This window comes from Medicago sativa, chromosome 4 (assembly GCF_051527215.1).
Source record: "Medicago sativa cultivar Bolivia chromosome 4, Bolivia_mono, whole genome shotgun sequence".
Classification (NCBI taxonomy): domain Eukaryota; kingdom Viridiplantae; phylum Streptophyta; class Magnoliopsida; order Fabales; family Fabaceae; genus Medicago; species Medicago sativa.
Window position 1 is genome coordinate 48,012,350 of NC_140752.1, and position 17,940 is coordinate 48,030,289.

The window sequence follows — 17,940 nt, forward strand, 5'->3', positions numbered from 1 at the left end:
TCACATTAAGAAGAATTGTCTTGTACCTATAACACAACCATCATCTAGTCATGCATCAACACCTCCAGCTTTAGCATCTTCTCAGACTCCTTCTGCACTTGTGAGACAAGTGGAAAATTATATTGCTGGAACAAAATAAGTTTAAACAATGCCTCTTAAGTTTTGATGATACAAGGTATTAAAAGATCAATTGGATATGCTAATATTTATTCAAGTGTCGAGGACTATAGACAAAAATTTACAATGTCTTAATCATGTATTGGTTATGAAAGAACAAATGTAGTGCAAAGAATTTTCAAGAGAACGTAAGTCCAAGTAAGAATCTGAAGGAGTCAGAATCTGATGACAAATCAAAAGCTGGATTAGTCAGACTCTGAAGTTAACCCAGAAGGTGGAATGCTCATACTCTGAAAGCCAGATTCTGAGTAGTTTGAGATCCAAAGATGTAGAAGACACTACAAGGCCAAGCAATGGTAGTTCTGATGTTTGCAATGATAGTTCAAAAGATTCAGAGAGTCAATGGATGCCATCTTCATTGAAGGACAATTGTATTACCACTACCTCCACTACCTCCAACATTCCTATGTGCTTTTTACGAAGCTACAAATGTGTCTCCTTTGAAAAAGAACAGTTAATTCCTTATCAAGGAAAGGTTTCAAAATCATTCCTTCATAGGATGTTAACCAAATCAAGCAATAAAACAATGATGCTTGATCAAGATTCTCCAACGACTCTAATGATGTGTTGGCACTCTTCAACGTCTTTTTTCAACCTCTATATAAAGGATTGAAGACTTGAAGAAACTACAAGACTCTGCAATATTTTTCAAGTGCCAATACTCTATCAAAATCGATATGCACAAAATCCTTAGGATTTCTTAATAACTGTCTCATCTTAGAAATTCTTAAGTCTTAGAGTATGAATTGTGTTGTATTTTGTGAACACCTCTGGTTGTATATCAAGTGTTCAATCCAATTTTTTTTTGTAATCTTTGTTTGTAAGAAGTCTCTTGCTTGCGTGCTTGAGCAATTGTAATCTTGTGTGATTATAGTGAAAAATCTCTTATAAGTGACAAGGGGATTGGACTACTTCCGGATTGTGGAAGGAACTAAGATAAATTGCTTTGTGTCTTTCTCTTATCTATCTATCTATCTATCTATCTCTCTCTCTCTCTCTCTCTCTATATATATATATATATATATATATATATATATATATATATATATATCTTTTATATCCCCTACACTTAACTTTGAACATTGTTTTAGATTTTGAACTCTATCAGAAGCTGAACTTTGAACTTAGTTAAAAAGAAGAAAAAGTTAACACAATTCAACCCCGCTTCTTGTGTTTTTCTCACCTTCAAATGGCATTAGAGCGCATGGTTATGTTGTTCTATTCCTAACACTTAACAGTGTAACAAAAAATATTATGAGAAAAACATGTCTACTAGTGGTGTAAGTGAAAAGTAAGAAGTACAGTCATATCATTGGTGTTGATGATAGTCTTTGGGATATCATGGAAGATGGTATAACCATTCCTGTTGATGAAAAAGGTGTAGCTATTGACAGAAAGAAACTCACAGATGCTCAGAGAAAGATCTACAGAAAGCATCACAAAGTGAGAGGTCTTATTGTGATGCTTTACCTCATAATGAATACTTAAAGTTAAGTGACAAGTTAACTGCAACAACTACTTCAATTTTTTTGCTCAAACTATGAAGGTAACAAGAAGGTTAGAGAAACCAAAGCTAATCTTCTAGTTCAATAGTATGAGATGTTCAAGATGAAAGAGGATGAAAACATTGAGATTATGTTCTCAAGGTTTCAGACTCTGGTATCTGGACTTCAAATTTTGAAGAAAATCTACTCAACTGTTGATCATGTGAACAAGATTCTGAGGAGCTTGCTTGCTAAGTGGAGACCTAAAGTGACAGATATAGAGAAAGCAAGATATTTGAATACACTTAGTATTGAAGATCTTGTGAGTTCTCTCAACTGTCATGAGTTAGGACTCAGTGAAGATGAACCTGCTAAGAAATCCAAGTCTATTGCACTGAAGTCAAAGGGTAAGTCTTCAAAGGCTCTCAAAGCTGATGAGTCTGATAAAGAGACTCCTAAGGGAGCTTCAAAAGAAGATCCAAAAGCTTAAGAAGATGAGGTATATTTTAAACTCACTAGATCTGAACTTGTTGATACTATCAAAGATCCTATCAGTCATTACCAAAGAAAGTCAAAAGAGTTAAGAATTTTAAAAGAAAAATTTGACGTGGTGGCTAGAGAGAATGATAGTTATAATCTTGCAATTTTATAGTTGAAAGAAGAAAACATATATTTTAGAAAAATAATAGATATGTGGTCTAATAAACTCTTAAGTTAGCAAGAAATTGCACTTGATGAGTTTATTGTGCTGGAATTGACATAAGCAATATAGCTTCCATGATTTATGGTGCTATATGGAACAAGAGAGAAGGAATTGGCTTTGTAGAGATTGGTAAACCTAAAGCCAACCTGCCATCTTGCTCTGACTGCATTAAGAAACGTTTGAAAGCCTATTTTATGCCAAAAGCTGACAAAACTGAAGTACTGAACCAGTCAGAACCTAAGGCTTCTGAATCCCAGATTCTGAAAAAATTAGAATCAAAGATTCCTAAGTCTAAGGCTCTAAACAAACCAGAACCCAAGACTTCAAAAGTTCATATTCTGAAGAGACCAGAACCAATGACTTCTAAGTCTAAGGTTCTGATAAGGTCATAATCAAGATCTTTGAAAGCTCAGGTTCTAAAGAGTTCAGTATCTAAAACTAAGATGATTTCAAGACCAAAAGTTTTCAAACCTAGAGTCTTGAATGAATCTAAGTCTTATAACTTTAGGCACATGACACAAAAGAAGCATAAACTCTTTAGAACTAACCCAAAAGGACTCATAGAGATATGGATACCTAAGTCTGAAATTGTTTATGTTGCAGATATGCTTAAGAAGAATGGAAAAGCTGAGATCATGATAACTGAACAGTGGTTGCTCGCGACACATGACAAGAGAAAAGTCTATGTTCCAAACCCTGACCATGAAAGAGGGAGGAAATGTGGGGTTTGGAGGAAACCAAAAAGGAAAGATCATTGGTATGAGGACTGTTGGTAACTCTTCTATCTCTATTTATAATGTTTGGTTAGTTGACGGACTGAGTCATAACCTACTTAGCATAAGTCAATTTTGTGATAGTGGTTATGAAGTGATGTTTGATAAGAGCAACTGAACAGTGATCAACAACACTAACAAATCTTAGTGTTCAAAGGTAAAAGGAAGAATAATGTTTTCAAAATTAATATTTTTGGTTTGGCGGATCAGAAGGTAGTTTGCCTTCTATCAGTAAGTGATGAGAAATTTCTATGGCAAAGAATGTGAATTTTTTTTCCTGACCCTATTCCCAAAAAAAAATTCAAATCTGACCCCCTATCAAATTTATTTCCCAAAATGACCCACTTTCTATTTTTGTTGGTTTTTTTTGTCGTTTTCCTCATTCCCGCCATTTGAAACGGCGGGAATGAGCCCTCTTCCCTGACACTTATCTGCGCGTGACAGGCATGACAGGTTTGACTTCTTTCTTTTTTTAACTTTTTTGCCATTACCGCCATTTCAAATGGCGGGACTGAATTATTTTTTTTTGTTTTTTTGGCAACATATGTACAATAAAAACACAAATAATAATAAATAAATTCATATTAATGATAATGATGATATATTTAATTTATTTGATTAAAAACACTAATTTCATAAGAAATAAAAACAAAAACTACTTTCTCCGCGGAAACCATTTACACCAATGTAAATTATGACCTCCCGTAGCACATAATTTATCTTTTTTATTTCGTACGGGTCGTTGGTTTTTCTCTTCCTCTTGTGCTCTTCCTGTTCCACATCCTCGTCAGGAATTTCAGCATCATCATTAGTTTCCATAGTGACTTCATTTTGCACTTGTGAAGCTGAGTTGGTCTAGATTTCATTAACGAAGTCATCGTCATTAAACCCTGCTACCAGGCTTTCTATGGTATTAGTTTGTGAATTTGGCCATTGAGGTGCGTAGCTTGTTTGGGGATAGTTTACAATGCGTGGAAGTGTTGGTAGGTTGAACGAGGAGTATTGTGATTGGTCTGGGTAAGTCCAACACCGTTGACGAGGGTCGACGATGGGACCACATGACAAGCAACATCGTTGAGTCGTGGAACTCTGTGTTTAAGGGAACACGCAACCTACCTGTTACAGTGAATATTGCCAAAATGCGATTAAGGATGATATTGTTAAGTCCAACACCCATCATGTCAAACAGTTTGACCGAGAAAGGTATACCTTCTCAGTCCGTGAGACCGTCAACTACAGGGAGGGAAGGCCAATGGGAACTTTCAAGGTGGACCTACAAGCGGGGTGGTGTGATTGTGGGAAATTTCAAGCTTTACATTTGCCTTGTTCCCATGTCATAGCCGCGTGTTCTTTATTTCACCATGACTACACAACTCTTATTCTAGCTGTGTTAAAAAATGAGAGTGTTTACTCCATCTACAACACAGCATTCAAAGTAGTCAACGACAATAGTTATTGGCTCCCATACGACGGTCCCGTGCTTTGCCATAATCCAAACATGCGAAGACTAAAGAAAGGTCGACCCAATAGTACCCGCATAAGGACTGAAATGGACGAGGAGGTGGTAGAGAGGACTCCTTCCTGCCGTTTCATTCCCGCCGTTTCAAATGGCGGGAATGAGGAAAACGACAAAAAAAAACCAACAAAAATAGAAAGTGGGTCATTTTGGAAAATAAATCTGATAGAGGGTCAGATTTGAAATTTTATTTGGGAACAGGGTCAAAAAAAAAAATTCAAAGAATGTTAGGACATGCTAACTGGAGATTAATCTCTAAGCCTAGCAAATTACAACTGGTCAGAAGTTTATCAGACATTTATCACTCAGATGCACTTTGTGGGACATGTCAAAAAGAAAAAATTGTAAAAACTTCATTTAAATCTATGTTAAAGTCCGCCTCTACTAAATATATTGTGAATTCAAAGATGTATGTATGATATATAGTTTGAGTTGGTAGACAAAAATAGCACTGTGCATAAACTATTTTATATACAAATATATATAGACACATATCTATAAAGCAATATGATACAGGGAAAAGGCGTACCTTTTGGACGATTTATTATAAAGATGGAGAGCATAAATAAAAACATTTATAAAAAGTTGTAGAAAAATTGAAAAAACAAAACAGCCGTATCTACCAAACCAACTATATGCATATTCATTGAAAAAAGTTAAAACTTGTTAATTAAATAAAGGGTTAATTATGTTTTTGGTCCCTACAAAATTGCGACCATGTAAGTTTAGTCCTTACTTAATTTTAATAGCATTTTTAATCCCTACAAAAAAAATGTACTTATAATTTTAGTCCCTGCTAAAATAAATTTTGTTTAATTATCCTTAAACTCTTAAATTTTTTAACGATTCTTTTTATACAAGTTTAAAACACTATGAAAGGTTCATTTACTAAAATCTATAATTTTTTAACATGAAATAAATTAAATATGAATTTTTTAAAACGACAAAAGTTTAAGATATAAGTAACAAAAATATGGACGTAGAAATCAAATTTTTGCGATATTTTTTTCGGAGGACCTTTTAATAACGTTCTTAACACGCCTGTAAAAAATTGTTGAAAAACTTAAGAGTTTAAGCATAAATTAAACAAATTTAGATTGAGTAAGGACTAATATTAAGTGTAGAAATTTTTTGTAGGGATTAAAAATGCTATTAAAATTAAGTAAGGACTAAACTTACAAGGTCGCAATTTTATAGGGACCAACAACATAATTAACCCTTAAATAAAAAGTTAAAGCCACACTATAAAAAGCTGGTGGATATTCGTGTTACTCCTATGAATATGATATTATGCGCACTTTGGACTCGTGAAAATGACTAGCCGTTTCAATGCATGACTCAGCAATTAATGGCCAGTCTATTCCTTTTAGAATAAATAAAAAATGCTTTAGTGATGAAATTCTCTTATAGTCTGGGCAAATTCTTAAATAAAAGTCATTTCTTTTCTTTTTTGTCGAAAGAAATGGGAGCATTTGGAATAGTGGCGTTGCTAACAAAATATATACCTATTTAAAAAAAGTTAAATATGTTTTGATCCCTATAAAATTGTGTACCAACTGCTAAAAATATACTCCTAAAAATATATAAAACTAAGCGTTTAGAGATACATCTATATGTGTATGTGTATCAATGTATCAGTATACTCACGTATTGCGTTAATGTTTGAAAATATAAGATTTTGTGTATGTGTATGTGTATCAATGTATCAGTATACAGCATATGGATGTATCTCATATGTGTATGTGTATCAATGTATCAATGGTGTTTTTTTATGAAATTTCATATATGTGTATGAGTATACTCATGATTTTTTTATTTGTATGAGTATACATCATATACACATACACATATGATTTTTTTTATGAAATTTCATATATGTGTATGAGTATACTCATAATTTAGTTTTTTTTATGAAATTTCATATATGTATATGATGTATCAATGTTTTTTTATGAAAATTTCATCAGTATACTCATGATTAATGGTGCTTTTTTTATGAAATTTTGATTTGGATTAAAACTAAAAATATAAATATTTGTTGATTTCAAGTTATAACAAACTAAATTAATCATGATTATTTATTTCAATGACACCAACAATATAAAAAAAAATATAATCTAATTTTTTTTAATGACACCAACAACGATATTTATTATAGAAAAAGTTTTTTAGGAGTATAATTGTGATAATGAAAAAGTAAGTATAAATATACTCATCTAGTTTGTTACACTTTTTAAATAATAAAGGAGAAATATATATATATATATATATATTTATATCGTGTTTGTTACATTTTTTTAATATTTAAATTTATTCTTATCTATTTTTTACATGTGTTATTTGTATTAAAAATTGAAGGCAATTTTGGAAAGAGAAAAAGTCAGCCCAAAAGAGCTGAAATGAGTTGTTTTCTTTATATATAGCAAAGATTAATAGTTATTTTGGTTCCTAAATGTGTAACGACTAGTTATAATAGTTCTTCAATTTATCAAAATTTTAAAATAATCTCTGATTGTACACTTCGTGAGTTAAAATAGTTTTCAACGTTAAAATTATTAACTATTTTGATATAGAGACTGATACGACAGTAAATATGTACTTATACCGACCGATATCACAAATTCACAATAAGTATGTATATTGGAGGATTAATATGACAATATTAAGTAATCATTTTAATGTAAATGACTATTTTGACTTATATAGTGCATAATCACGAATTGTTTTGAAGTTTCAATACATTGAGGAACTATTATGGTTCCTCGTTACACATTCAAGGACCAAGATAACTATTACCACATTTTTATACTCCTTCAAAAAAAAATTCCCATTTTTGTAAAAGTAAACACAAAATTGATATTAATATTATTTCATATTTAAACTTCATGAGATGAAGCAGATAGTATGTATTTCTCCATTATTATATGTATTTCTTATTTTAAAAGGAAGTTAATAATCATAATATTATTAATGGAATACCAATCTGCAAGTTAGCCCTAGAATTCACTTTGCATTTGTACTGATGGCTTGAGGAGGGAAAACCCTATGTTTTTCAATTTAGTATGTCAATTACCTTTTTACCCTTCTGGTGGAAAACATTGGACGGTGCACACTGCAGGACTAATTGCTCCAAAACTTCTTTTCTTCTCTCTCTCTCTCTCTCTCTCTCTCTCTCTCTCTCTCTCTCTCTCTCTCTCTCTCTCTCTCTCTCTCTCTCTCTCTCTATCTATCTATCTATCTATCTATCTATCTATCTATCTATCTATCTACCTACCATCAACTCTCTGAGAAGTCACAACATAACTTCTCTTCTCTTCTCATTCTCATTACTAGTCTCCTCCTCTTCCTCTCTCACTCTCAAAACCGGATATCTTCTTCCTACTCTTCACCAAAACCTGATGTTAACCCCTTTTTTTTCTTATTTATGTCAGTAAATAATTTATCTGAATTTGTTTATTTTAACAACCCGATTTTTTGCTAGATTTAATTTAATTGTTTTTATGTGTGTTTATATGTGATCATATGTGATTAATTGCCTCTGTGTGTATTTTTGATTGGGAGTTGTAGAATTCGGTGTTACAAGGGTATTTTAGTCATTTTGGACTCAGGGGTATTTTGGTCATTTTGTGAGTAGGGGTAATTTAGTAATTTTGTTGAGAATTATTTTTAGTGCTTAGTGAGAGCCTTATTATTTTACTAAGTGATAGGGAGTTGTAGTGAATTGTTTTATTACCGGTAGGTGACCGTTATTATTACATTTTACCGTTAAGTGAGTAGTAACATTTTGAATTAGATTAGTAATGGGTTAGGCCCATTAAGGCATTGTGAGTTGAGCTCAATTAGGTAGAACCTATATAAACTCTAGTGTTAGAGGAAAATAGGGTTTTACCATCATTTTTCATTTTGAAAGAAGAGGTAGAGAGAGAAAGAGCAAGAGAAGATAAGGGTTTGAAGAGGGAGATCTAGAGAGAGCTAGAGGAGGCTAGAGATTCAAGTCTTTAGAGCTAAAGTGAAGTCTTAGTTGGTGATTGTGAAGAATTAAGGTAAGGGGGTTAGAATTCAATCATAATTAATGGTTGTAGTTCTTCCCTAATTCTTTAATTAAGTGGTTAATTTGAATTTGGTTGTAGAAATTCGTGCTTAATTTTGATGACATGATTATGTACATGAATTGAATGTTAATTGTGTTGTTGTTGTTGTTGAATTTGTATGTCAAAATGGGTATATATGAACATGATGTGTTTTTATGTGAAATTGATGATGAATAAAGTTGTGGTTGTTGAATTGTGAATGAATTCATGTTCAAATGTTGTTGTTGTTATCTTGACATGTGTTGTTGTTGAATTGATGCATTGAGTATCATGAATTGGTGAATTGGTGATGAGAATTGTTGTTGTCGTTGAAAGTTGTGGAAGTTTGGAGAATTGGTGAATTTTGTGGTGTTGATGTTTTAATCTCAAAACTTATCATGTTTAAGTGTTTTGAAGTGTATATGACCTATAAACATCTTTGGGATTAAGTTTTGGGGTTTGGAATGATCAAAATTGGGATTTTGGGGTGAAAAGGGGTTGAAACCCGAAACATTTTGAACTGGTCTGGTGTAGGACGCTTAAGCGTGTAGAGGACGCTTAAGCGAGCTACCCAGCGTGCCAAAAGCGTACTGAAAGCGTACACTCCCAGAAGCTACTGGAAGTTGGACGCTTAAGCGTGCAGAGGACGCTTAAGCGTGCAACACCCAGTTCAGCCATTTTTATTTCTTCGCTTCGTGCACTTAGGGACCAATCCGGGCTTTCTAAAATGTTTCTTTTAACTTGTTTAACCTCTGTTTGCACACTTAAACCTACTGGAACTTCATTTGAATCGAATTGGACTTGATTTTGTGAATTTCACTTAACTTTTGAAAAATGGTCCAAAACGTCAGTTTTCCGGAAACTCGTTTTTCTCATGGAATTGAAGTAGGGTTAAGGTTGTGTACTGATTATATGATTTCTAAAAATGGATGTGGTTGGTTTCATCAAGTTTTAGTTTGTTTTGCTTTGAAAACGGGATTTTCTTGAAAAGTGATAAAGTGAGACGAACTTTGTGAATTTCATGATTTCGCCGTGTTTAGCCGGTGAAACGCCAAGGTATACTCTACTGCACCTATATGTAGCCTAAATGTATACTTAGTTGAGGCATTGGATCTTGTCTACTTGGTTTTGGATCAATAGCTTGAATTATTTTGAAAATGGTAGTAAGATAGACGAACTTGGTTGAAAATGGTTCCTTTAAACCAACTACCTTATAAATCTTTCGTGAATGGTTTTACATGATTAATTGAGGATATGCGGATGATTGTTGAAGGTTGAATATGATATTTATCATGAAATGTTGTGTTGCTCCATTTTGCTTGGTTTATCAGGAGTATATGGAACTGTTGTGATATTTTGTAGTTGATGTTGATGTATGTTGATCCATGTTGATGACTCTTATTTGAATCGTGATTTGTTGAATGTGTGGACATGAATACTTGATAATGCAATTGTTGTTGAGATAGTCAATGTAATTGGAGGTGTACTTTTACATTGTCGTTGATAGTTGTTATGTTGAGGTTGTCCATTATCGGGTCGTCGTTGTATGTCTATGCATCATATCATATGAGTCGTATGTTGAAATGTAAAAGGAGGTGTACTTTTACATAGTTGTTTGTAAGAGGAGGTGTACTCTTACATAGATGTGCGGTTGACATCTAATGTTGTTGTATGGTACCACATGCATATATGTGTCGAGTTTAGGTGCATTGCATATAAAAATGAGATCTTGTTGTGTTATGGGAATGATGTCTGTTGGTGATAAGTGTTGATAAATGCTTGCTTGCGATACTTGGAATGATTGTATGAATGTATATGAAAATTTATTGTTCATGCAAACTATTGAGGTTGAATTGATTCATTTATGTCAATTGTTATTTATTAATTGTGATTGATGTAAAGCTAACCTCCAGTGGTTTTGACCGCCTACCTGTCTGTATGGATGAGTAGACGTTGTGCAGGAGTAGTTGCTTTTGGTGAGTGCTTGGATAGCGGGAGCTATCTCCGTTATCGTTTGGAGTCGTAGGATTAGGCTCTGATTAGGTGGTCGTGTCTTTATGTTGTTGTGGGATTCTGTTTTTATTTAGTTGATACTTGCCCACTTGTCGGGACTTGGAGAATTTTTATTTGATGATGTAATGTTGACCATGGCATGTAGACTTGGAGATATATGATTGTATCCGCTGTGCTGTTGAGATATTTTATATATGCATGATGATTTTGGATTTTTGTTGAGACGTAGCGTCTATTTCTTGAATATTTGTTATATTCGCGTGTTTTATCGCTTTAATAGAAATAGGGCATTACATTTATGGTTTCTATAGTCTATGAAGTTAATTTCTATTTGGCCATTGTTCACAGCGATTGGTTTAAGGAAATTAAACATATGTATAGTTTAAAAGTTGCAACTACTCTTCATGCTATGGCAATGCTTCTTAAAACATGTCAATGGGATTGGTTTATTAATCTTAGTGCTTCTGATTATCCCTTGGTTACACAAGATGGTACGGTGAGTGTCCTTAATTACTATATGACATTTGAATAAATCAATCTATGTGTGTGTGTGTGTTTAATTTCAAGTTAGCACAGTTTAATTGTTTCAAGATTTTAAATCTAGCTCATAATTCTCTACAATGTGCAACATCTTTTAAGATGCTACATATTTGTTGGTTGTCTAAACTCCTTTTTCATTCTTCAATGCCTAAGTGTGTGTTTAAGTAATTGTTTCGTTCACATGTCTAAATCGAACAAGTAACTTTAAAATGTAAAATATGGCCAATTAATTGATTTTAGAACAAGTAGCAGCAGGTCTCTTACTAGAATCAGGGGTGCAAAAGTTGTTATAGTATGATTTAGCTTCATGTAATGATTAAGAATGGTAATTGAAATAAAAACCATGCTATTATACATTTTAAAAATATAAAATTTAAATTGCATATAAGTTTTCTAATGTCACGTATCAGTTGAAGAGAGTCTGAGCAGCTTGAAGTTACAATGCAACAACGGAAAGACATGTGTTCAATGAATAGTCTCCTGCTGAGAAACTTTTGTTATGCTGCTCGCAGCAGCAGGTCGCCTGCGACGGTCACATCAATTGAAGGGTAATGATGCCTTTCTCTTATTATCTCTAAACAACACATTTGATGCTATTTTATTTTTATTTTGCGTTATTTTTTTGTCAGCAAAATGATATAGAAGGAGAAATCACCAATGAAGCGTGTTTACACTAACTGAGGTAAGTGGGAATGTATGTTTGTGGTGTTACTGCTTATGATCTTAGCCATATTGGTCATGCTTGTGTTTACGTCAATTTCGATCTTCTTTACAGGTTCACTCTCTTCTCTTGAAGAACTTACCCTGATGGAAAACAAATTATATTTTTTTGGTACTAATTGGTTTTTGTTTGACAATTAGGCAGGTATTTTAAGCACTTTGGATTTGAAGTTTGTTATTCGCAATTTTAAGAGGTAGATGTCAAGGTCAGTGTCAATGATTTATGCTTACTTTTGCTTTGATACTTTAATTTCTACTCTTTCCTTTTTGTTGTCTTTTTTATAGATTTTAACCTCATTTTGTTGTGTCCTTTTTTGTTAGGTATTTCGTTTACAGAATTTGAGAGCAAGTGAGCATCAAATCATTTGCAAAATGAGAAGGAGAAATTTGAGAATCTGATTGTTTAGCTTGAATCTAATGAAGAAAAGGTTCTTATGGGTAAAGTTTCTCTCTAGATGTATTTTTATTGAAGTTGATCACATTAACTATAGCTACATACTCATGAATTGCTACTATGAAAATAAGTCAATTTTAATCTTCAATCAGATTTTTAACTATAGCTACATAACGTCAATTTTAATTTTCAATCAGATTTTTATTTAGGTTCTTATGAGCATTTTTTTTAAATTGACTGAAATCTTAAGAGTCTGACGAATTAAATTATTGTTTTTGTACCGCCTTTGCTTTGGCTTGGTATATTTGGTTATTAAATTTTGCAGTGGTGGCATGGTATGTTTTTTATGACTGTTTAGAGGAGAAGTGGATTTCATTAACTTAAGAGTGTCTGGTGAATAAATTTATTGTTTTTATTGTGCCATTGCTTCAGTTTGCTATGTTGGGCTATTAAATTCTGCTGCGGTGGTTGTGAAATTGTGTTGTGTCTGCAAATTTTTGTATTATGCATATTTGATTATGCCTTATTCGCATATGTATTTTAACAGTCTCTCATCCTGCTGAACCACATTTTCATGGCATATGTATTTATGCATATTTCCTTTACTTCAAGTGAGAACCAGTAAATTTATTGTCGTCGATGTGATCTATGATATGTGGACTTAGTACAACTGCTTCTGTGCTTACTTTGTTGGCGGAGTATATCGTACTCCTTAATTTGTTCTACCAATTTATGACTATGCGAGCTTTGTTGACATACTATCTAGAAGTTGGATTTCATGTTCTTCCTTTCATCGTTGCACCCTTGCTTTGGATTAATGTTTGGGTAGTATAACCAATTTCAAAGGTATGTACTTTTATTACTATAGAAATAATTTTAGTGTTTGCTAAATATGTATATGATAGCACTCAAGGTGATTCCTGTCGAGTATGTGATCCCATATGTGACTCTTTTTTTCAACTGTGATTGTTCGTTAATCACTTTCCTTGCTTTGAGTTTCGGTTCTTTTATTTCTTTCTTACAGTATGCGATTCCTTTTTGGCAATACTCTTGAATAATCTAGACTTAAAAGTTTTGGTTTCCTTCTTAGGTAGAAATACCTTGCAATAATGAGACAAATGTGGAGGTTTGAGAGGTCACTCACCAAATGAACACATGCATTTAATAAGGTAAGTTTAATTGAATATCGGCATGATTGTCGCAACATATTATGTTTAGTCTATTTACTCATAGAGTCTCATTAATAATGAGATTATAGAGGTGCAACCTTGCAATGTGATTGGGGATTTTCATGGCTTTTCATATTCCTAAAGCATACTAAACAGTTTTGTTCATTATAGAACTTTGGTCGCAGATAAACTATACACTGGAAATTGCAAATTTTTTCTTCTGAATAATGCAGATTATGTGGAGCACATTGGCTTGGTGTAGGTAGTGCAGCTGCTGGTGCACGGAGGAGGCAGGTCTTTATATTGATATTAATTTCTAACTCAATGGCATATAATCAAATATGACTACTATAATAGGCTTTTGTTAGTTTCTACTGTCAATATAAATGGTCTGATGGCCATGATATTAATTTTATGGCAGATACATTAAGTATTTCGTACACTGAGTTGTAAAGGTGATTAATGGGTGAAATATTGGTGATTGTTTGTTTCAATGATTATAAATGATATGTGTTCCTTAATTATGGATTGTATCTTTATCAGTGGTATTCAGCTATCATTTGCTTTTCTTCAATAGTGTGAGATGCATACCCTTTATTTTATATATGATTCAGTGTGGGAAAATTCAAGCTAGCATACGCAAAAATTTGATCTCACTCTTTAAGGATCACCTGGAGGAGGGTTCAAGTTTTGTGTTCGAGCATTTTATGGTTGGTTCCAATGATCAAGCTTATAAGAGTACCAATTAGGCATTTTATATGTTTGTCAAAAGACAGAAGCTACTAACCACCTCTAATGTAGTTTACCAAGAAGTTTTTCAAAATATTAGGTAGTTGTTTTTTTACTCCACTTCACATTGTACTTATTGCGTAAGTCAGCTATGTTTTGCTTCATTCTCTTTTATTTTTTTTACTCCATAATTGCCTCTGAACCTATTTTCTTCTATCTTATGATTGATGCATGTAATGTCTTCGTTATTGACCCGTGCGATAGCACGGGCCAGCAATCTAGTTAGAAATATCTTAATATATAAAGAATTTTATAGAAAGAGAAAATTTATAAAAGTAGTAGTAAATGTATGTTGCTTAAACGTCTCTTTTTAAAATTGATTAAAACCTTATGTCAAAAAAAAAAAAAATTGATTAAAACCTGAACATGCCTGTGTTGCCACGCCATTCCTTGTAACTTTGGTCAAAATGCAGGATGAAATACTACTAATTTTTTTTTTAAACGAATGAAATACTATTGATTTTAGTTCAATAGTTCGAGAAATTATATTTGTCCAACTATTTTAAAGCAATTTATAGCATACTCTATTTCATATTTTTATTGTGTTCTTAATATCTTTTTATTGTTTAGATTTGTGTGTGTGTGTATATATATATATACTTAATTGTTCTATAAATTGTCCAAAAAAATGATTTTTTTTAAATAACAAACCTCAATAATTCCGACAAGTACCGGGCTGCAAGTTGATACTAAATGTGTTATTTAGGAGTCGTTGTTACATGCAAATTTAAGAGATCACAAACACCTCGTGACAACCATAAATCACACAGTGTAGGTAACTCATAACATTTGTTAAAGCCGACAAGAATTAATTAATTTCCATAGAATTCACGTATTGATTTCTTGCTGGACTAACGTTTCTTTTCTATGTGTGCGGTGATGTGAATTTGAAACATTTTGCTTGTAGTTCTGTTGTGATGTGATGTACATGTAATGGTATTGCTAGTAACTTATTTGAGTTGCATAACTGTCTTTTATGGGACCTAAATCCCTATATCATACTTAAGCAATTCATGTATATTTTACTCCAATAGCAAAAAATTATATAGATTTTTATACTTTCTACATGCATGTTGTCTTTTGTTCATGTTTACACAAAATAATAGTATTTTATTAACAATTCATCAAACTCAAACGCAAGAAAACTATAAGGAACAGAACTATTGCTTCAACAAGTTGAGGTATAACGAATCGGTTCCTCACCTTATAAGTCGGTTTTGTAAGGACGAGTTAGACCCAAATTTTAACCGTTTATTATTAATTTTTAAAAATGACAACAGTTTGAACAAAACCAAATCAATATTATCTTCATCGGTTTGATTATTCTGCAAAGAAATATTGCAAAAACAAACCAAACTAATTATTTTTCAGCATTCCTTGGGCTTGGTGCGTGAATAGGTTTAGGCAGCCCTTGAATTCGACAAACTCTGATACCAACTTAAAAATCGTGGTCGGATCTAACACAAGCCCACAAAACCAGCTTGTGAGGTGTGGATTGTCACCATTTATAAACACATTGCAGACCATCACCTATCCGATGTGAGACTCTTAACATAAACTTGTACTATAAAAGATATAAAAACTACCATTTTTCCAAATACCGAAGTTTTTTGTGCTATTATAACAATTGTGGTTTGCTGAGACATGTTGCTCGGATTTATTTAGGGATATAGTGGTGCTATTTTGGGTTGCTTTAGCTATTATCTTAAGAGTCAAATAGGCATTAATATATGCTCAAGGCAAGTGTGATCCATCCAACACTGCACGGGAACAAACCAAAATATCCAACTTATGACACGATTGCCTTCAGGTTTAGTGCTGCACTTTACAGTCATAATTGTGAGAGGTTTGTTAAGTTTTGAAGCTCCAGTAATTTGAGTAATGAATGAATCAAGGGAATCCTATTGGAAAATTTTGTCGTAGCATGTAACTAAAATGATAGAATGAGGGAACTCAACTTAATCTTAAGCTAAAATCATGGCGACCATAAAGTTGATGGAATGTTGTCGGAGATTCCCAAGTCCCAACCTAAGCTCTTCAATTTTATATCTATATCCACTTTCTTTCAAATTATTTTTTTTTTTTTATCGAAAGTTAGTAAAGTCAGTCAAAAAATTGTTCCAATTATGAATCGACATTGAGTTCTCCTGAACGATTCGTCTTTTGATAGAGCTCATTAACCACTTGAATTCAATCACTTAGTTTCGACTGTTCTAATTTTCTTACTATTTTTTCCCGTTATAAATTAATTGTTAAAGAGGGTGTAGGATTGGTGGATGGGGGTTGGTTTATTGATAATATTGGTTGTGAGGTGGGTGATGGGCCTTCCACTCTACTTTGAAGAAATCCATGGTTGGAAGATGTACCTTTTATTGTTAGGTTCGGTAGATTGTATGAGTTAACTGAGAACAAAATGACTATTGTAGTTGAAGTGAATGTTATATGGTGGGGAGTGAATGGAGAGGTGTTGAAATGGCGACGGAGGCTCTTTGCTTGAGATGAGGAGGTGGTGAAATGGAGAGGTGTTAAGCTTCATTCCTTTTGATAGTTGAAACAATTTTTTAGGAGAGGTGTTGAAATGGCGTGAACGTGGACGCATTTTTGTATTTTTGGCCACCTAGCCCAATTTTGACCCAGTCAATGCTGACGTGGACGCATTTTTGTATTTTTTTAATATTTTTTTATTTTGTAATTAAAAAAATAAAAATAATTTTTTTTATTTTTAATTTAAAAAAACTTTTTTTAATAATTTTTTTATTTTGTAATAAAAAACAAAAAAATTTATTTTTCGTAATTAAAAAACAAAAAAATTAATTTTTTATTTTTGTAATTAAAATAAAAAAACAATTTTTTTAATTACAAAAATATCTTTTTTTAAAAACAAAAAAAATTAAAAAAAATTCACACGTGGCGCCCACGTGTCTGTTGACTGGGTCAAAATTGACGTGGGGGGCCAAAATTGCAACAGAAAGTAAACTTAGGGGGCCTGAAAAGAGTTGTTTTTTTAGGGGCCAAAATCACAACTTTGGGAAACTTAGGGGGCCAAAAGTGTAATTAAGCCATTTTTTATATGTTGTAACTTAGTTATTTCTTTAGTTTGTTCTCTTGATTCTGAAAACTATTATCTTAACTTCGTATCACTTTTGAAGTCTTCTTAAACACTTCTTGTGTTGAAAGACCGTTTGCATTTATTAATATTTTCCATTTTAACAATTTAAAAAAAAAATTGTTATTTAGGTTTTTGATATGGCTTGGATGAGAGACCTCTAGAAGTTTCTATGTCACACTTCCTTAGAAAAAAACGATTTAAAATTGATTAGGAAATGATGAAATGTAAAAAAAAAAAAAAAAATTCATAGGTTATTGATAATTGAATTGCTCTTCTTTGGTCAAAGATAATTTTTTTTTTGAAAAATAATTGAATTGTTATATATACGTAATAAAATATAATTGAAATGCATATATACATAATAAAATATAGCTGACTTGTGAATATAATAATTAGAATTAAAATAAAAAATTATTAATGTTCTATAAAATATAGTTTTCTTTTGACAAAATGTTTTTTTTTGGTTTGACAAAATGTTATTTA

At 32.4% G+C, this 17,940-nt stretch overlaps 1 long non-coding RNA gene across 3 annotated transcripts; it reads left to right on the forward strand.

The window, feature by feature from the left end:
- Positions 1-11,666: 11,666 nt before the first annotated feature.
- On the forward strand, positions 11,667-14,161 carry LOC146929443 (uncharacterized). Of its 3 annotated transcripts, XR_015006043.1 has the most exons (6): positions 11,667-11,824; positions 11,906-12,051; positions 12,138-12,202; positions 12,318-13,236; positions 13,481-13,559; positions 13,731-14,161. It is a non-coding gene; the product is annotated as an uncharacterized LOC146929443 (long non-coding RNA). The 3 variants fall into 3 exon arrangements; XR_015006041.1 differs by having other exon boundaries at positions 12,318-13,559; XR_015006042.1 differs by lacking the exon at positions 13,731-14,161 and having other exon boundaries at positions 13,481-13,706.
- The last annotated feature ends 3,779 nt before the right edge of the window (positions 14,162-17,940 follow it).